The sequence below is a fragment of the Rhipicephalus microplus genome, chromosome 2, assembly GCF_043290135.1.
Source record: "Rhipicephalus microplus isolate Deutch F79 chromosome 2, USDA_Rmic, whole genome shotgun sequence".
NCBI classification, from domain to species: Eukaryota; Metazoa; Arthropoda; class Arachnida; order Ixodida; family Ixodidae; genus Rhipicephalus; species Rhipicephalus microplus.
In genome coordinates this window covers 97,335,201-97,357,201 of record NC_134701.1, presented here as the reverse complement: position 1 = coordinate 97,357,201, position 22,001 = coordinate 97,335,201, and the positions used below count along the sequence as shown (strand labels likewise).

The window sequence follows — 22,001 nt, the reverse complement described above, 5'->3', positions numbered from 1 at the left end:
GGAGAGAATGATGAACCGATCCTGACGGATGCCTGACGTAGCCCGACAAAAAATGCATTCGCATGTAACAATATTTAAAGGAAGCTATATAATCAGTGCTTTGTAGACATGTTAACAGTGCATTAGGGACAAATTTACAATTCAGTGTGCACTTTCATTCTTTGTTGCTTTTGTTGCAAAAGCAACTATATGAACAGTCTCAGTTGATTTTCGTCGTCGCCACTGCCGCCACCGTCATTCAATACTATATATATGTATGCATATACGGGGAAAGATGCGCTAGCCTCCTCTTCCTGCATAGCGGGCATCGCCCTTCCGGCAGCGCTTGTCTGCACGTGTGCTTACCTCAGTAGCAAACAAGGGGGGGGGGGGGAGCTTAAGCTGGCCGCACTATCGCGGCAACAATCAGCGCTCGCCTGTTACCCCACAACAGGTGGGAGCTTTCAAGGGCTGTGCTCTCAATACACAAAAACGGTGCCAAAAGTCTAATTGGAGCGGTCGTTTTCTCTTACACTAGCGTTTTGTAGAGTTGCGTGAGATCGGATCTAAACGACTTGACTGCCAGCCTCACTTCATATATCAACGCCGACACTAAGCAATGCCTTGGTGTGGTGATCTACTGAGGCCACGCCACAGTGAACACGTTTTTTAGTGAGCGCATGCTTACTACAAATATTATTGCTCTTAAAATGCTAGTGTTTTTTAGTAAAACACTAGAACATGTTGCTATCCAACTCATTACATCCCCCTTTTTGCGAAACTGTAACTTTGTGTCAACTAGCCTTTGCCCATAGCCAAGAGATAACTGGTGTTCAAACTTTCCATTCGTAATCAAAGTTAATGCCGTAAATAATCACTATATAGATACAGTTTGACTCATTCGAAATTTATGAACGTGCCCTAAACATTAGAGCTTCAGTGTCTCTTGCAAACATTTTGGTGAATGTAATTAAGCTGTCCAACCATTTTTTTCTTCTTGGAGGAAGGCAATCAACGCTTGTGTCAAACATACGCGCGCACCAGCATTGAGGTACTAAGCAACACCTGTTCCACGTGTTTTGCATAGGTTGGCCCAGGCAGGAACAATAATTAAGAAAGCTGTCCGATGTTCGAGAATTAAATTTAAAGAATAGTTTATATGCATTTGCAAAGAAGCATTAGAACAAGGATAATAATAGTCTACACTCGTAAAGCGTGCTTGGAGGATTTGTTCCAAGGAAGAAGACGCAGTAGACGATGTTGAGTACGTTCGACGGGAGCTGGCTACTTGCGGATACTCGCTTTCCATCATGAACTCGGTGCAGCGACATCTGCAGCGTCCGGCTCAGTTACACACCATTCCTACAAGAAAACGCGCATCGGTGCCTTACGTCCCAGGCTTCAGCGAGACCCTCGCTCGTGTATTGCGCGGCTGCGATGTCAAGTGGCTCACGTTCCGGCACGAAAGCTCCGAGGCCGTCTTACAAATGTCAAAGATAAGTTGGACAGACATGATTTTCCCGGCATGGTGTATAAAACTTCTTGCAATGACTGTGAATACGGATACATTGGCGAAACGGGCAACTACAAAAGAAGGCTCCGGAAACATTTTAATGAGGTCAAGATCAAGAAAGTAGCTTCTAATGCCCTCGCAGAACATGCTGCGTCTACTGGGCACGCTATCGACTGTGATAAAGCCTGCATCATTGCCACGGAAAGAAAGTTGTTACCACGATTGCAAATAGAATCTCTGGCCATTCAAACTACTGCGCATACGTTGAACAGAAATATTGGGACACTCCCCTCTGTGTACGCGCGATGTCTGCAACACGTGATGAAACATGCATAAGAAGAGCGCACTACGCCATTTGCGGTCACTGTGAAAAAGGCTCCCGTGTGGGGAGCCAAAACGTCTATTTAAGTTTTGTGTATTTCGCCTTGGTTGGCGTTTTTGTTATTTTGCACTATGTTTGTCCCCGACCAGACGAAATTCTGTCGGTCTCTTGACTATACAAGGATAATATTAATATTACTAGTAATATTATCAAAAATAATATTAAAGGTTTTTATTTTCCATAGTGTACTTAGAGGTCTAGCAAAATAACTCGATAGTTAGCTAGTATAGGGTCATAATTGTGCAGTGGGATAGACTCTAAGGCATTTCCATGCAAATGTGCTTTATTAAACCAGTGACAGACCAACTTTTGTTTGTGGCATTTATGCTTTATTTACTCTGTATCTGTCAGCAACCGTGCGTTATCGTTATCGTCATTGGAACTTGTGCTCCCCATGCTAAATTTCTAAGCTGAGTTGGTGGCACAGGAATGCGGCAAGACCCACGGCCGTGTACAGCTGGTGGCAGCGCTAGAACAGAAACTCTTAAAAGAGGCGTAGCCCACCTAAAAACGTGAAAGACAGAAACAAAGAACTAGGAAAAGAGAAAGAAGCAATATATGTATACACGCACCTACCTCAAGATACTTATGATTCTGCTCTCTAAGCAATGTATATATTATGTCTAAGTAACCTGTTTTATTACGAACACACATATATTGTGTCAAAGACTGAGCGTTAACGTCTCTGCAACATTTCAGGGGCGAAGCTCTTTATAGCGGCACCCCTTCGTTTCTTGTAGTCGTAGTAGTAGTCATAGTGTGTAACGAGTCTTACATTTTGACCTCCAAGGTGGTGCTGGTGGGAGATTTTTTCTGTGCGTTGTTGAACAATAAAAAATTCGCCGCGTGCGCGTTCACTAAAAGCTGAATTCTCTTTACTCGCATTCCCCCTTAGCAGCCATTGGCATGTACATTGAGCCCTATCTGACAGGAAAAGGTTGCTACGTTATACTCGCTGGGCATAACCTTCTTGGTTTTAGAAAGGTTTAGCCAGCGTTAGGCCGCAGTGCCAAGAATATGGTGAACTAGTGTATACCATGAACATGAGGTGGTTAAAGATGGGAAGTGGACAAGAAGCGCAAACCGTAAGAAAGTGTGCGTGTGCCACCTCTCGTTTAGTCCTTGGAAGGTCCGCTGGGTGGCGGTGCTTCTATATGAGGAATATATGATGAAAATATGCGAGATGGTGGTACTTCGAGTGTTGAATAGATGTACGAACCAACACACAGACAGATGCATGAATGGACTCACGGATGGCTGCACCGAGGGATGGACGCATGAACGGACGCAAAGGGGGATGCATGGACGATGGACGAACGCAGGGACGGACGCACAGATGGACGTCGGACGCAGGAACAGACGCACGCACGGACGGGTGGATGAACGCATGGGCAACCACACATACGCACGCATGAACGAACGGAAGCAAGAACGAATGGATGGACGGATGCTTCACCCCACTCTCCATTATTCACTCCGCGGACATGCAGCTATTTCTTTAGCGTAGACTGGTGGGTCGTTATATATTAGCATCAGCGTTCATTTCACGTGATCAGGAGCTAAGTGTCACCTCTATTGGTTCTTTGAATGTCCAACCAAAATATACCGTACACATCTATGCAATGTTTGTGGTTCACAGTGCATGCAGCGTGTGTGACTGCCTGTGTCGCGCTGAACCGATTTTCACCATCCGAGGCGTGTTTCTCCAAGTGAAGCGCAATTGTCAAAAGAGAAATAACTCATCAGCATGTTCTCACTTCACGTGCCATATCGCTATCGGTACCAAGTAGATATCCAGTACAATATAAGGTATTCATAAATAGAGTACATGTGGATTCTTGTGGATTCTAAGCTCTTTAAAAACATAGCTCGGTGTCATGCGTTGACAGAGATCTCCCCGAAGGCCTATAGCCGTGAGGCCAGAATAGAGGCCAAGAGGCCAAGAAGCTCTGAAACCTTTTTATTTCCGAAATTTCGATCGGGTATGTATCGTCTACCAAAAACTAATATCTAACATAGGCGTTTCTTTTCTAGAGTGAAAGCTTTCAGCAAGAACCCGATTCAGTTCATACGAAAAAACAATCAAGCCTCGGCTACACTGAATCACAATAAAAGAATCTGTCTGGCTAAAATATAGAATCATTTTCTGAATTTACCATCGAGTGAGAGAAAGAAACTCTTTATTAGGAAAAACAAATGTTTTTGCTGACTTTTATATATCGCTGGCATGCTAGTCTTTATAGCAATGGGGAAGGGGACAGAAAGGTCTCGACAGAGAGAAAAGAAATATATGAAAATACAACGTCAAGACCTACTGAGCTTGATAAAGCTATTCACATTGGATATAAGGTATATGAAGGCTTCTCTATCTTATATGTGGGGTTATTAGCGTTTCAACACGGCCAATATTTGATAGGTAATTGTTCAATGACAGTATTACATGACGATGTTTAGAAGGTCCACGCACAGGACCTAATATTTCGTGCAACGTTAATTCTTTGTGCCATATCATGTCCATTTGTCCTTTGTGCCATATCATGTCCATGCGAGAAATTCTAGTACTATATGCTGCACTGTTGAAAAGCACACGGCTGATATACCCGACATGAGAACTAGATAAATTCTAGATTAATTTTATGGCGATGAACATGTGTAAACTCTAGCCTAATACCGTGTTGTGATAAGCGCAAACTGTTGATAAAACTGTGCAAGTTTAGTCACTCTTATTTGAAAAAAATGGCCACGGTTTAAGAGCCCATCCAGCCTGATCATGCGATTGTTAATAACAAAAATGCTACTGTTTTGTTCCAAACCACCCCTCGGTTCTGAGCGAGTCTCCAAGTTGTACACAATGAAGCAGTGGTTGACCGGTTGAAAACGATTTTGGTCAGTAAGACTACTGCTCCATCACCCCTTTTTCCGTCCCCCGCTGGAGACAACAATCTGCCGCTCACTTACCCACGGCAGTTTGGCTGCCGCCCCCATCTGAGTAGTAATGAACAAGCTTGAACATGTTAAGTTCAAGGTTGCCTATGCCTTTTCACTACCGCTACAGGATTACGTGTATGGGACGACTACAATCGCGGACATAACAGTGGCGATGAGGAAAAGGATTTGGACCTGCAATACGCAACGCTTTTGACAAGCAAGTCATGACTACGCACGTGCTCCAGAATCGAATTCCCAAATTCAACGGCTCATCATGGTCATCGTGGTTTGGACGCTTGCAATTTTACTTCGAGGCTGACATCACTGATGCAGCAATAAAGAGAGCCAACCTGCTAACACTGTGCGTGGAGCAGACATATGGCAAAGTCTGTGTCCTGATTCAGCCATGCACTCCAGCAACTGTCAACTACGACTACAACGTAGCTGCGCTACAAAAGCACTATGATACAAGGCCATCGAAGGTCTACAGCCGAGCTCGCTTTCAACAAGGAGATCAACAGGAAGGCGAAAAAGTGAGCGATTACATGGCGGCTCTTAAAAAAAAACTCGCTGTTGACTGCCATTTCAGGCCACCGACTTCAATAACGTCAGCTACTGCGCAGGAGGGAGGATCGACTACCACGCTGCTAACACCACTATGCTACCCTTGGACGTTATGTTGCGGGACAATTTTGTGTGTGGAATGCGTGACGAAGGCTTACAACAACGCCTGTTTGCAGATTCGGGTCTCATATTTTCTAAAGTGTAGGGCATTGCCCAGCGAGTGGAGAGCGCCGGGCACCTGCAGAGGAATATCTAACGGTACCTCGAGCCAGTGCACCACACCAGTCAGCAGCTAGGCTATTATGCTACCACAGCCAATTGAAGGAAAAAAAACGGCGCTGTTGACAATGCGACGACATGCACAATCTCCAGGTATATCGATTAGTGAGAACTACGAGCAATTTTTGCTAAAAACGGAAACACATGAAAAGCATGCGTAACCAAGTGCAAACAGCCCAGGCCAAAGGATGCAGCGCAACGTAACCACAATGACGAAGCACAAGAGGTGAGACACAAGATATCACAGCCAGAACATCACTAGCGTCAGCGCCTCTATACGACTTAAACTCCTTTGCAAATCTCGGCACGAGATTGAAGGTACTGACAGAATTCTATCGTAGTACACCATCGCCCCATCAAGTTTGACGTGGATTCTGGAGCAGCATGTAAGCTAATCAGTGAGGACACCTTTCGACCTACCTGGAATGAGAAAACGCCAGCTCTCCAGGAAGACGACATGCAGCTAAGAACGTGATCCCGACATTCCTCTCCACCCCTGGGTTGTGCCTGCGTAGATGTATACTACAACGACCAGACCCACGACTTGCCATTGCTAGTCGTCCACGGCTCCAGATGAAGCCTTTTAGAAAAAAATAGGTTCGCCCCTCTTAGAGTCGTTGGCGGAGTTAACCATGCATCTAGCTGTCCATCAGTAGAGCAGCTTCAAGAGAAGTACAGGGCGGTTTTTTCCGAAAAAATACCAGGAAGCAACGAACGTCTAGTCACACTTCAGCTGCGAGAAGATGCGATGCCGAAATTTTTGAAAGCTAAGACGGTACCTTTTGTTCTACGAACGTCATTCGAGAATGAGCTTGACCGACTGCAGGTTCAAACGATAATCGAACCGACACAACATCAGAATAGGCTACACCACTCGTTGTCATCCGAAATAAGAACGGTAGCCTACGCCTCTGCGGAGACTACCAGAACACCGTCAATCTGTCCACAAAGGCATCAACCTACCCACTACCGCTACCGGAAGACGTTTTTAGCGCGCTTCAGGTTGGAAAAATCTTGAGCACCTTGGATTTGACACAAGCCTACCAGCAACTGAAGGTGAGCGAATCAACATTTGAACTGCTCGCGATGAGCCCCAGTAAGGGTCTGTACAAAGTGAAAAGGCTACTATTCATCATGGCTGTAGCGCGAGCAATGTTCCAGAAATGTATGGAGTATACACTTAGCGAGATACCTAGTGTTTGCGTCAACTTCGATTATTTTATTGTCGTGGGCACCTCCAATAAAGAGCACAAAGTACGTTTGGAGCTCATTCATGACAGCTATCTAATGCTAACTTACGCATCAGCAAGGAAAAATGTGTTTTTGCGGTGGCAGAAGGGAAGTTTCTTGGACATTAGATTGACGCACAGGGTATTATCCCACTGAATAGAAAGTGCAAGCAATCGCTGAAGCACGATTGCCTGCTAACAAACAAGAATTGCCGTCGTTCTTAGGGCTATTGACGTTCTACGACCAGTTAATAAAACATCAAGCTACAGTGGCCAACGAACTGTACGAGCTCCTGCAGAAAGAAGTCCCATGGATTTGATCAGTGTTCAGGAAAGGACGAGCCGCCATGCCCGTGACGAAGCCCACCCGTCTACCTCTTCTTTATTCTGAACCCTCTCTGATCCTAATAATGATAGTGCTGTTCTTTGTCGTTCACATAATATTTAACTTCCTCTACGCCCACACATTGGCGTCTGACGACAAAGAAAACTCAACGCTCACAAGAGTTCCAAGTACAAAATGTTCTTAACTATAAGTAAGAGTTCCATGTAGACCCTAGTAGATTGTCATACGAGTCTCCTTCTGCGCTTGATTTTCCAGCGGTGTTTTCGGCACTTATGCCACATTTGTGCTATTTAGTGCGTTGACATTGATGCACCTGAATTCTCGCAGAGCTTGTTTCCTTGACCTGAAAGCTCGCATACAAGAATATTTTAGAAGTATATTGTGAAGGCATCTCTCAAGAATCTTTTTCTTGGCTTTTTCTTGTTTGCGGCATTTACCTTGCAAGCCTCGGCCTTCAGGCCCCACCTTCGTCTGGTCCGTCTCATTTGCCGCTGTGACACTGTGCGAGAATTTCGCAAATTCACTGAAATAATACGCGCCACGCATATTTTTTTTTGAAAATTGACATCTGCAGCCTTCTCGAAGAGCTGAAGCTTTCAGTAATCCAAGCGGCTTGTTTTGTGTGGTCATGACCTTTTCTTTCTTTCTGTTTCTTCTCGCTTTATGAGCAGTCCATCTTTTTCCTTCGTCGGGCACTTCAACACAGGCTGATGAGGGCTTCGTAATGTCTGAGTCTGCCAGCTTTCGCTTGGACACATTATTAAAATCTCGTGAATGGCCTTTTAGATCTGCAAAGTCTTAGTTCTCAATCGTGAGAATGCTTTCCACCTCGAACACAGCAGTTGTTGTAGACTTCTTCTCAACAGCTCGATGGGTGCAGCACGCTGATGACATCTCTAACGGCACGGAAGAGGCCTTCTCTGTAGTTGAAGTTCCAATATCTGTGCTGCCATTTTTCCCTCCAGTTGTCCTGTGGTACACTCATCCAAGTTCTGTGGGACGAGATGGCCATTCAAGACGTAATTGTAAGGTTACGGTGACATTGTCGGAGAGAGTACTTTCTTCTGGGCCTCGATTCTCATACGTTGTCGTATTAAGTTTAAGTGCGTCTGCTGAGCCTTTAATGTATCTGCGATCTTATATTCTGCTCTGACCCTTGCTAGAATATTCTTTTGCTCGTAAACGTCAGCCTCCTTCATCTCTGCTTCGACGTGATTGATATCAACTGCATCCTCTACTTCCTTCTCGATTCTTTTGAGTTCCTCATACTGCTCAATGAAAACTCGGTGAATTCGTCGTAACTCGCAGATAGGTGGGCGATCCAATTGCCGAAGACGTTCGACGTCTGCGTTCACCTGCGTGACGGCCTTGCGTGTTTTACTCCACCTTTCGTAGAAGGCCTTCATGATCCGGTCCAGTGCTTGAAACGGGAGAAGTCACTGGCTGGCCGTGTCACAAGGCGAAGACGCAGTCAACATGGCATCCATCGCAGAAGGTTCGCACAACGAGTATCCGTCACTTGTCGGGTTGCCGTTCTTCATGATATTGTGAATGTCGGGCCATCGTTGTTAAGCGCGAGTCAGTACTGAGTCGGAGAAGACGCGAGGGCTTTCTTCTCGTCACCCTCCAGACGGTGCCTGCACTCACGAGGCTGCGCTGTCCAGATGTACATCGTTGACTTGTGGACTGCCTTTCGTTGTGAACATCGCGCCGTCGTCGTGAAGAGCAAGTCAGGACGGAGCCGAAGTAGACGTGAGGGCTTCCGACTCGCGAACCTCTAGACGACGCCTGCACTCACGTCAGTTCATGGGTGCTCGTAGTAGTCTTAGTTGCAACTGGAGTCATGCTCCCAGGTCACAGCAGTTGTTAGGCCTTGCACATCACGTTTAGCCACGGCGGCTTCACAAAAGTCCTCGAGGCTACGACTGCGGTTGAAATTTGTTAAGTCCACCCCGTCTCACCTTCGAAGGTCCTTCCTCCCGGGTTTCACGTCACTAAAAAGTTGAGGAAAGAACGATCTGTCGTGCCTTGCTTGCTTGCTTGCTTGATCTTTTCTTTTATGGCTCTCACCCACTAAGGGGGATTAGCCAAGAAGCCGGTGGTTAATGCTACTCAATACCTTTAGGTTTTCCAGACTAGGATTACCTTGTTTTGACTGTGAAATTATGTTGGCACAATGTAAAAAAGGAGAGGAGGGAAGGAGGGAAATATTATAATTTGTTGAATATATGAGTTGTAATCCTTATATGAAATTCTTCTGAAGGTTAAATCATTACAGTCTAACAGCTAAATATAAATAGTAGATTGGCTAGTAAAAATCGAGAGCGGATCAACGGCTCAGCAAGGTAATCTTCTTGTGTTACATAGGATTTCGCAGAGAGCCCCGCAGATGTTCCTTTCGCTGTGTCCCAAGGAAGTGGCCCCAAAAGAAAAAAATAAGGAGTAATAAATGATATTCCTAGTTTTTTTATTAAAAATTTGAAGCATTTTTTTTATTTTTGAAGCGGTGACATGTGGTAAAAAAATGGTCGATGTGTTCAGGTTCGTTACAGCTTGGGCACAGAGGGGATGGTACCAGACCAGACCAGTTTAATTAGAAATTAAAGGTGGTACAAGGCAACGTAATTTTGTTATAGAGACTTCCAATAAACGCGTGGGACACCATTTATTGTTCCATGCGAAGTGCAGGTGTGAGAAATTTGTATTCTGTACCATAATGTTTGATGAGTCTTCAAAAAAGGGAAAGGTTTCTGAACCTCGCTGCTGTTACATATGCTGTAAGAGGCATGATTGGCACAATCGGAAGATCAAGAGATTTTCGCGCAAGTGTGTCAGCCATCTCATTTACAAATATACCATGATGGCCTGGCACACATATCATTCACACTAGACGAATATTTGCTAGGAATAATGATTTAAATGTTTCTAGTACTGCTGATGCCGACGACGTTAATGAAGATGAACACACGGAATACGAGTCAGTCAATATCATAGCTGTCGAATGAGTCGCAGGATGTTTACGAATAGCTAGTATAACGGCCATTAATTCTGCTTCAAATATTGGTGTATAATCTGGGAGGCGTAATGAATATGACCAGAACTATGAGAGAGCAATATACCCACACCTGTATTCTCGCTCTCATAGATGAATCCGTTGCAATCACTATATTAGTACCTAATTCAGACAGGTGTTTTTGTAATACGCCAATCAAATATGTAGAGGGCAAGCGTTTAGCATTCTTTGCGAAGATATCGATATATTTGGTCGATTGGTTTGTCAGATGGTGTGATCTCGATTATATTAGCATTTAAAGCATCTTGAACTGTTTGAAGAAATAGCACTTGAGGTTTATTTACACGGGACCAATGCTCATTGGAAAAGACACCAGGCTCGGCAAAGAACACATACTGTCGCCTTCTTAAAGTGGATTCAGAAAATTGTTAAATAGTTTTTGACTGTTAAACTACGGAATCTGCAAGCAAGAGTGGTTATCCGAACTTCTTGATACAAAACATTGTTAGCTCTGAGTTTTGGCACACCTAAATAACTTCGAAGAGCTTCCCACTCTCAGAGAATCAAGGGGTTTATTTTGTACGCTGCTTCACTAGAGAATAGTGCATATCTGAATTCAAGAATTGGACGAACGTACATTCTATAAATCACGATCAGCGTATCTCTGCGAAGACCGGAACGGAGGCGGCCAAGCCTACCTATCATCCCAACAGCGCGTGTAACCGTAATTTTAATATGTTCAATGTGATCACACCAGCTCAGTTTTTTATCGTACAATACAACCAGATATTTATTACAGTTTCCTTGGGGAATTATTTCTTGATGGTACTGAAGAGAAATAGTAACTGTTACGTCGACCGCAAAAATTATTATAGCACTTTTAGTTACGTTCAGATTCATATAAATTTTCTGAAGCCAGGTTTCTAATGTTGCAAAGTAAAACTGTGAAGTCGAATGTAGTAAATGAATATCAAAGTCAGATGCAAAAAATGCAATATCATCTGCATATACATATACTTGTACCTTATCACTCAGTGGTATTGAACCTAACAAAATATTAAATAGCACAAGCGGTAGAACACAGCCTTGAGAAACACCTCTCGTTTGGCTATACTTCGGTGTGGAAACCCCTCGTTGGGAGCAATAAAGTTTTCTGTCTTTTAAAAATTCGTATATCCAATTTGTTATGTACTGCGACAACGTTAGCTCTTTTAGTGTATTGATAAGAACAGCATGTTCGCCACTATTATATTCCCTGGCTAAATAAAAGGTTACTAGGCCGCATATTGTCGTCTGTGGCGAGCAACCTTTATACGGGCCTCTGAATCAACGTGTGCCCACCATGTTGAGTAACCTGGTCTAAATCTAATCTAGAACACACTGAGTATTGCATTCTCAGTTATGAACTTCATAACGCTAACGTAAAGCATTATTTCTATTAACTTCATTACATGTGATAATAAAGCCATTGGCCTATTGTTATCTATCTGCATTCCTAGTCCCTGTTTTTCAAGAAGCAGTATTATTTTTGCAAGTCTTCAGTCAGGAGGTGCCCGTGGCGAAGCCCACCCGTCAACCTCTTCTTTATTCCAAACACTCTTCGATTTTAATGGTGATGGTGGCGCTCCTTGTCGTTCACACAATATTTAACAGTCGCCACACCACCAAGAGTCATTCGTTGCCCTTAAGGAACTGCTACAGAGATCTACTGACATTACGACGAAACGAGACCCCTACTACTAGCCTGTGACGTATCACCATAAGGAGTGGTAGCAGTCCTTCGCCAAGCTTAAGACCAGGAATGGGAAGCCCCGATCGCTTTCGCATCGCATCGCACTGCCTGTAGCACGCAGAGAGTAATCATTCGCAGCCGGACAAGGAGGGACTTGCCATCGTATACGCAGCAGACCACTTTTGACAGTATGTCACTAGCAGAAAAGTGTCTTAATAACTGATCACCGCCCTTTTTGGGTGTTTTGGGCCCCCAGAAACCAATGCCACAGACGTTGTCACCGCGAGAGGAACGATGGTGTATAAAGAATGCGGCGTAAAATTATGAACTCGTACGTCGCACTGGCAAGAAACACCGGAACGCCGACGCAATAAGTCACCTTTCGCTAGATACCACAATCGACGAACCACTTCCGCCAGGTGATATACCCATGTCAGAAGCACTGCCGCATTTTCCACAAACGGCTAACACGGTAGCGGCATCAATGCTAGAGTACAGAGCCTTGAAGGAAGTCTACGCAGTTATACAGGAAATCAACGAGCACAAGCTAAAAGGTGAACACCTCAACGCTTATCGCAATACAGCTATGAAATTTGGCACTTATCGCGGCTGCATCAGCTTGGAATAAAGGGTGTTGATTCCTGCGACACGTCACGAACAAGCCATGTCGCTTGTCCACGCAGGACATCAAGGCATTGTTGCCTTGAAGAAGTGCGCCAGAAGTTACACGTGGTGGCCGGGTATCGACCGTCACATCGAATCAACATTTCACGATTTCTAGCTTTGCCAATGCAGCCAGAGAGCCTCACCAAGAGCTCGTATACTGAAATGGGAAAGACCAGAAACGCCTTAGCACACCCTGCACATTGACATTGCAGGACCTATCAAAGGATCTTCATTCGTGGTGTTTGTTTACGCATACACCAAATGGCTGGAGGTAAAATTTGCCGGTCAAAGCGCGTTCGGCCTCACCAAGCAAGTTGGTGGGTCACTGCAGTGAAGAAAATGGGATAATAAGAAAGAAGGGAAAGAACATCGGTTTATTTCTACAAATAATAACAGTGAGAAAATATTTCTTAACATAAACTGACGGCATGCATGCTTTAAGTGTTATGTTACAAGAACAAATAGTTGAAGGCGCTGGCCGCAACAAGCGCACAACGTAGGCGCACAGTTTAGTGGAACTGCAGTTTGCGAACAACATGCGAATAAGAAGAACGCATTCTGTCCTATCCAGAATAACCGAGTTAAATACGCATGTACACTGCACACAAATAAGTGCGTACTGCACCCGGTGCACTGGTGATCCTGATTGGGATCAAATTTATAAACAGTGATTGGCGTCTTCTTGCAGCTGACGTAGGCGATTCAAACACATCAGGCTCGATTGTGATCAAAAGTGGCCGTGTGACAGCGTTTTGAGTCATAACATTCGAAATGCTCAAACGACATAGCTTACTCTGCACAAACATGAACGGTGCATAAGTTACTGCTTGTCGCGCTTGATCTTTTTGAGTCACAAGGGTCCCGTTGTCGGATCTTTCGGAAATCTGAACATCCTAGAGCCATTTCGCGAGTGGTTTGTGCATTGTGGCACGCAACAACCCGACCTTTTGCCTGAGAAAACGCAGCGCACGTGTATCGCTCAACCAGCCGCGAGGAGCGAGGGGAGCTGAATGGCAACCCATATTGAAAGGTAGCCCTCCCCCCTTCTAAGAGTGACTCCAGCCTGCAAGGGGGCGCGTGTATCGAGGAACCCTAATTGCGCAAACTTTGCGCCAACAGCCGGCCCACAGAAAGAGTGTTTTCTCTGTCTTGTTTATTCATTACAAAACCTAAATCATTAGGAAATGATCACGGCAGAAAACACAACTTTGCGATAGGTATAGGAGGCGCTGGAAGTTGTAAAGGATTATACTTAGGACTGGTAGTAACCGTGAAGCCTAACCAAAAAGGTTAAATAACTAAAAAATGAGGAAGGTGTGGGTCACATTCGGCAAGCAATGTCGATGAATGAAAATATGCCACTAACCCTCATGAGGAAGGTATTTAACAACGGTACCTTGCCGGTATTTCCCTGTACAGCAGAAATCTGAAAGCTTACAAAGAGGTTTCAGCTAGAATTGAGGACGATGCAGCGAGCGATGGAAAAGAAAATAATAAGACTAACCTTAAGTGACAATAAAATAGAAGAGTGGGTTGGGGAAAAACAGGGGTTAAGGATTAAAGTTGAAATCAAGAAGAAATGAAGATGAGCTAGGCACCTAGCACGCAGCCAGGATAACTGCTGTAAATTAAGCGTAACTAATTATACTCACAGAGATTGCAAGCGCACGAAAAGGAGAGAAAGTTAGGTGGGGCAATGAAACTAAACAGCTGGCAGGTACAACTTGGCAGCGGAAAGCACAGGACCGATTTGTTTGGAGGATGTTTAAAGCTGTGTCTGTCCTGCAGTGAGTGTAGTGAAGCTGATGATAATTAATAATGATAATGTTTTAATAAACAAATTTTGCTGTTGTGTTGGCTACTCGTTAACATCGTCAGTGATGGCCCGCGTGGTCACCAATTATATTTAGAAAAACTGCTTGGCAATTTAAAGCAATGTGTACTATTTTGAGGGAGAGCGTGAAGCTCCCCGGGGAGGAAGAAGCCAATAATTATTTGCCAATACTTAAACCCACCACACTACAACTAATTGCATAAAAGTTTCCAGAAATTACTTATTACGATACTGCCATAACTTTCTACCACCGTACTCTAACAATTATTTTAGTATAACACGACGTGGTTTCATCAGCATACAGATTCTTGAAATAACATTAATCATTATTATGCACTTACACTGGTTAGTAACAAATACATATTAAATTTCATCGTGCGTCCTTGGCACAATACATACAGTATTATGATAAAATGCTCCTGGAATCTTGTGGGTAAAAACGTTCCCAATCAGGGCTCAAATTAGAACTAGTCAAATCTCTGTCAAGTAGTTAACTGTCAAGTTCTGAGGACGTCTCCTTGACGCCCAACGAAGGAATGACACAGTGCTATAAAAAACTGTACAAGGCTTCTCGAAACATTATTTTCGTCTGAGTTACAACTGCATATAAAAAAAGTTTTTTACGTTAACTTCTCGGAGCAACTACATAAAATTAAGAACGATCAGACTGTAGAAATGGCTCTTGACAAAGCAATTGCTGAGCAATTCCTTATTTAGAAATGCAAGTCTTTGAAATAACATTAAAATGTTTGGGCCTTCAATTGAAAGTGTGAGTGTTTTTCGTGGTGCTTATGAATTAGGTCATGAAACACAAATGAACAAAATACGGTGATGCCCACTAAAAAAAACTCACTCGACACTGATACTGTCACGGAGTTGTGACGTCAATGGGAGAAGCAGACCGTAGGTCTAAGACGAAACAGCTCATTGGGCATTCCTGGTGACCGGTAAACGGAAGTTCAGATAACAGCCGTGCGCACTGACTCTGATAGCGCCGAGGAGGGCGTCTGCCGTGGATCAACTGAAAAGTGGTTAAGTGCGTCGGGATTTATACATGTGCCGTTGAATATTGCAGCTTTATCACTCGTGGCCATGTAGGTTCCTTAATAATCTTTAATGTTGGCGTTGTGCGCGTAATTTTTATAAAATGATCTACTACAGTCCTTAAGATCCTCTCCAACAGACATTGTTCGGATGCTTGAACGAAAAATTGGCCCCATACCGGCATGTTTCACGGCAAATGTCGTCTAAAGACGATAGTCAAGCGTCTGGAGTGAGTGAGCAAAAATTGGGGGAACCTTAAGCTTCGCCTTCAAGAGTTGAACGCGATAGCGAAATCAGGCCCCTAGTGCACAATTTAACCGCTAAGTGCATACTTTTTTATCAAAAGTAGGAGTCGTATGGCCTCCAAACAACACGTAGCAGGCTCGCTATCTCAGAGGCTATAGAGTCTCACAATGCCTCACAGATGGCACCACATTATCTAGCGTTTGCCGTTTGCTTCATCGACGCCTGTGGAAAGGCATGATATGTTTTCCGCTAGAGGAACATAGTTGCTCCTTTTTATAGCTGTTTAAAGTTCTAGTGTGTTTTTTACGACGATGGCTGCACTATCCCAGTCTTTTTTACGCAGTTTCATAGCCTCCCAAATGCGCCTTCAAATCGCCGGATTGGCTCGTTTTCGTCGCAACACCTGTTGGACAAAATGCGTTGAGGACAATCCTTCCACTACGTGACAATATGTAGTGTTTTCTCCCAAAGCATCGGCAAGTAACAGCGTAGCTTTATGGTAAGACACCTGCTTGCCACGCGAAAGGCTCGGGTTCAATCCGCAGTGCGAACAAACGCTTTATTCTCTATTTTCTTTGCGTAAATCTTGATTTCTCACTCACAGACAAGGTTCTGCTCACAACCACTGGTGCTGACGCCAACGGCGAAATTTCTGTGACACGAGTTCTTTAAAGCTATCGCGTTAAAACGTTTCTTTGATATTCTGCGCGAGAAATTTGGTGTATTGTGTTCTGGGGGCGCTGCGTTAGTGGTAAGGGTGAATCATTGACGTCCCCTATATGATGACAAGGTCCTCTTTTTTTGTTGTAGAATATTTATTTTTTTGCCTTGGATTGTGATCGGCCAGCGTAAACAAAGACATTTTCCAGTCAGGCAGTTCATTGCAAAAAAAAATGGCGCCTACTCTTACTTTGCTTGCGTGAGTCTCTATTTGTGTCTAGGTGAACTCGTCAATATTCACATGTAATGGAGGCGTCTTTAGGCGTCGTTTTAGTTCCTCAAGTTTCTCCTTCTGTGGCGTTTTCCACTTCAGCTTTACGTCGGTTCTGGTAAGATTAGTGAGTGGCTCGAAATTTCGAGCGGAGTTTTTGACGAACCACCTGTAATAGGCGCACAGGCCAAAAAATCGGCGTACTCCCTTCTAGTCGGTTGGCGGTGGAAGTTGGCAATAGCGGCTGTTTTTCGCGGGTAGGCACAGACTTCAGACTTTATCTTCCTGTGTCCAAGGAACAAGATCTCCTCGTATGCGAATCAGCACTTTTTGGGTTTCAGGGTTAGCCTGGCGGTCTCGATAGCTTGAAATAATGCTTTAAAGCAGCGGAAATGCTCGTTTAAGCTCGAGAGAAACACTTAGATGTCGTTCAAGTACACAAGGCAAGTCTGCCACTTCAATACCGCAAGTACTGTATCTATAATGTGTTGAAAGTTGCAGATGAACTATGGTTTCATAAATGTCAATTGCGAGTATACGTTTTACCGCGTTAGTCCTTTCGTATGCTTTCAAGTTTGCGCCAGCAGTGTCTCACACAGCTGTACTGGCCCGACAATAACTAGCCCGACAGCATAGGTAACTGAACCATCTGGTGCTTTAAACGCATTCTTCTTTCGGTCTCATTCGTCAGCTTCGATTTGTCAATAGCCCGTTTTGAGGTCTATCGATGAAAATTACTTGGCGTTGTGGAGTCGGTGCAGCTCGTCCCCTATCTGTAGGAGAGGATACGCGTCCTTTCATGTGATTTTGTTTAGGCAGCTGTAATCAATTCAGAAACTTAGGATTCCATTCTTCTCCTTCAATAACACCACGGGAGACGCCCACGTACTCTTTATCGGTTACATGGTGTCATCGCGTAGCGTTTCCTAATATGTCTCTTTACAACATCACAGTTTCGCGTCGAAACCCTCTACCAATTTTGATGGCGTGATCTGGCATTTGCTTCTGTTATGATGCGATCTCTCCGACTGTGGACGGCCGAATTTTCTACAATGAAAAAGAATCCTTATATTGCAGGACCAGTGCCTTAAGCTGTGCTTGCTTGGGATTCGGGAGATTCAGATTCACGTTGAAAGCTGAGGGAGGTACTTTATTATTCGGAGTAGTTTCCGCAGAATCGGTGACGACAAGGGCACTGGTCACTTTCACTATTTCTTCAATAAATTCCACAGTTTTTCCCTTTTTCACGTGTTTGTACTCGTTGTCGAAATTCGTGATCATAACAGTGTGTTTGCCTCTGCGCAGCTCGGCAATTCCTCTTGGGACGCAAATGTCACGGGGGACCTAACACTATCTGACTATTTTCAACGATTCCTTCCAAGTCTGCCGATTTCAGAGGGCTGACTAAATTGATGACGCTGCACCGAAGTGGAATGGAGACTTGCTCTTTCACCTCATTCAAGGCGTGTTCTCTGGCTGCGTGCGCAGCGGTGGTGCTTCCTTTGTGAATGGTGCTATCGACTATGTTCTCAGGTCGATTACTGCACCGTGGAGGCATAAGAAGTCTGTACCAAGGATGATATCTTTCGAGCAATGCTTTGGGACTCTGAAACTTACGGGATAAATCCGGCTATTAGTGGTGACTCTGGCTGTGCGGATTCCTGCCGGTGTTACTAGGTGATCTCCAGATGCGCGAATTTTGGTGTCTTTCCAAGCAGTCCTAACTTTCTTCAACTTCGTGGAGAACAATCCACACATGGCCGAAGAGTCAGCTCCAGTATCACTAAAAAGAGGGCATTTCACTAAAAAGAGGGCATTTCCTAGGACCTCGCACCGCATGCGTAAAAAGCCAATCATCGAGAGGGTGACCATGTAACCGTTGATGAGAACGTCGACGTCACTAGTTCGTTGCCTCGCGTTGCATTTAGGCCACGGTGTCGAATCACGTTGGTTTAGTTCGCTGTTGCCGTGTAGCGTAATCTGTTTTGCTGACCGCAAAGCTTCGACTTAAGTTTCCGTCTTGTTTTCAGCGTGTTCTTATTTCGTCTTGGCGTCGTCTTCGGCTTCGGCGTAAGTGAAGTACCTTCGGTAGTTCGTCATACACAAACCACACCTTCATTGGTTGCTGCCCTTAATTCTCCTGCTAAGGGTTCGCAAATGGGCCTCAAACAGCGCCGGTGTACTGCCTGCGGTGCGGCGAGATGTAGCGGCCGGGTGAGGGCATACTAAATGATCCTAGGGGTGTAGGTTGCACTCCAGTGAGATACTCGGCGATGTCACGTGGTATTTCACCTCGCTGTGGAGCCGGCACGTCGATAGTGAAACCACGCAGTCCCATCTGGCAGTACTTACTGGCAGCGGCAGTTGGTGTGACTTCTCCGTAGTGGTAGCAGCGAGAACGGTGGTCGAGGGCACCCAACACCTTCAGTTTCCTCGGAGTGTGGTACTGACCGGCAGCGGATGGTAGGGCGATGTCTGGTGGTGGAACTGTCATGGTGCTGCTTCTTGACGTGGGCGTGGAGGGGGAGCATAGCGTTGGGCTGAAGCGACATAGCTTATGGCTTGCCGCTGTGGCTGTGAATATCCTGGGTTGCAGATTCAATGCTGGATATCTTCGTGAACGATGGCAGCGACACAGTTCACTTGCTGCTGTGAGAAGGATAAGAGCTTGCGAAAATATTCCCGCACGACCGCTCATATCATTTCGCACAGGTCGTCGGAGCCTAAATGAAGAACTGAGGTGTCTGGCATCGCTCGTCGATTGTACTGGCGGCTTCGCATTTCCGGCTTCTTCTAGATCGCTGTTGCTTCCGACAGGAACTCCAGGACAGTCTTTCGGAGGTCTTGCATCAGTCCAGCGAATAGTTTTGGCTTGACTTCTTGTATAAGAAAACGAACTGTCTTACTCTGAGGCATGTTGAGGTTCGAGTGGCGGAATAGTCACGTCATTTCTCTTGCGAATGTGTCACAATATAATTCGAGAGTTTTACCCTCTGTACTAGCCATGTCATGGCCCTTTTCTTGAGGGCGATGCTCCTTAACGTGCAGAGAAATGGGCCGTGAAAAAGGTTCGAGGTTTGACGTGCAGACCTAAGATTTTCGAACCAGGTCTTTGCAGCGTCTTGAAGGTATACCTAGACGGAAGGAAGCTTCTCTTTCATGTTCCAGCGGTTGAGGGTGGCCACTCGGCCGTTCTTCTCCAGCCAGGTATGCTGCTCTTAAACTGTGGTTTACGGAAAGTCGGTGGCTCCCTTGGCTACTGCATTAAAACCATGGCAGTCATTGGCGCAGGGTATGTCATGGTTGGCGCTGTAATGGTCGTGGCCTTGGGCTTGCTCGTCTGATTGGTTAGAGCACCGTACTGTTGATGTAGCCCTTGTTGTCTGGGGGTATCTCTCTGCTCAAGGTTGGCGTCGTTGTTTCCTTCACGACTGGGGCTCGCTTCCCGACTTGACGGGGGCATGCGATACATGAAAGAAGCAACACCTCCACCAGATGTCACGGAGTCGTGATGTTGACGAATGAAGTAGAATGTAGGTCTGCGATGAAACTGTTTTTATGGCCTAACTTGTGTTCTGTAAAGTGAAATTCATATGACAGGGATACACACTGGCACTGATAGCGGCGAGCAGAGAGTAGGCCATCGATCAGCTGACAAGCTGTGAAGCGCGTTTGCATTTATATGTGTTCCGTCAATTATTCCAGCGTTTTCGTTGGCGGCCACGTAGGTTCCAGAATAATCTGTGATATTCACGCAGTGCCCATAATCTAAAAAATATGTACTACAGTCGTGAAGCTTATCGAACACTGTAGGCGCGGCTTGCACTCAGAATTGAATAATATATGTAACGTCCCAAAACCACCATATGATTATGACAGACGCCGTGGTGGAAGGCTCCAGAAATTTTGACCACCTGGGATTCTTTAACGTGCACCCAAATCTGAACACACGGGCTCACAGCATTTCCGCCTCCATCGTAAATGCAGCCGCTGCAGTCGGGTTTCAATCCCAAGGCCTGCGGGTCAGTTGCCGAGTACCTTAGCCACTAGACCACCGCGGCGAGGCTTGCACTCAGAATTGCTTACCTCTTAACGCGGCGATAAAAAATAACTTGCAGGAGCAATGTGGCAATACTAACAACCCACTTCATTTACGATCGATAAGCTTGAAAATCTCAAGCACTTTCTGCAAATTCCAAACTGTGTTCAGCAAAAGCTTGTGGCCATTTGGCCAACCGTGCTACTACTTTTAATCGATTTTCACTTTGTTTTATTTTATATACAGTTTCTTAGCAATCACGTGATTGTCGAGAGAGTGTAACTGAGAGATGGCACAGCTGGTATTGTTTTAGGTCAAGGACAAACAGTGAACGGGCGCCTCGAGTATGACACATTGAAACCTTTCGCAATTAAGTCTAATTGATTTCGGCCATGTCTGCAGTTAGGACTGGTATGCATGATAAAATGACAATGAAACTAGTACCACAAAGACAGCCAATTTTAAAGAAGCTGATGAGCGAGAAAATTAGTAACACACGTGCATGAATGCCATCATCAGACAAAACTGATGATCTCAACGGAGGCTCCGGGCGAAAAAATGCTATTGACAATGACATAAAAGAAGTACAATGGTTGGAACTTAGCACGTATTTAGTAATGTAAGAACAGTGCAAGAAATGGGAGGCACGGAAGACACTAAAAGAAATTTTGAGACTGGGGATCCATCACGTAGCATTGGTATTGGTGACAGTTGAAACATATTCATCTCTAGCCTTCTTAAAAAAGACACATTCGCAGTTTTGCTTATTTGTAGCAAACTGTATGACACACCCTGGTGTTCTTAGTAGAGTTGTTTTGATATCGGCATTAACTTTTACATCATAGTTACCGGCACCCCGTCTGCTTAGAACCTTGGCGGAAGATGACAATGAGCACAATAACAAAGGCATGAATTCGAACTCCACAGCTTTTTTTTTTGGGGGGGGGGGGGGTTCATGACACATCAGCGACTTAGCTCGGCGTATTTTTTTTATTTACCGAGTGAGTTTTACATCCACTCATCGTGCTGAAAAGTTCCAACGGGGTTCAATTGATTGATATGGGGGGTTTAACGTCCCAAAACCACTATATGATTATGAGAGACGCCGTAGTGGAGGGCTCCGGAAATTTAGACCACCCGGGGTTCTTTAACGTGCACCCAAATCTGAGCACCCAACGGGGTTCAAATGGCGCAAGCCGCCCTTTCCAGAAGTTTCACCCATGAAAGTGGCCGAGTGTCAGTCTGTGGGACGCCTGCATCCATTTTGTAAATTTGG

The 22,001-nt window shown here is 44.9% G+C and overlaps 1 long non-coding RNA gene across 1 annotated transcript; it reads right to left on the bottom strand.

Annotated features, from left to right (window-relative positions):
• Positions 1 to 2,181: 2,181 nt before the first annotated feature.
• Positions 2,182 to 20,910, bottom strand: LOC142785355 (uncharacterized). The gene is made up of 2 exons (XR_012888936.1): positions 20,773 to 20,910; positions 2,182 to 2,378 (listed from the first exon to the last, which is right to left on the bottom strand). It is a non-coding gene; the product is annotated as an uncharacterized LOC142785355 (long non-coding RNA).
• Positions 20,911 to 22,001: the final 1,091 nt, after the last annotated feature.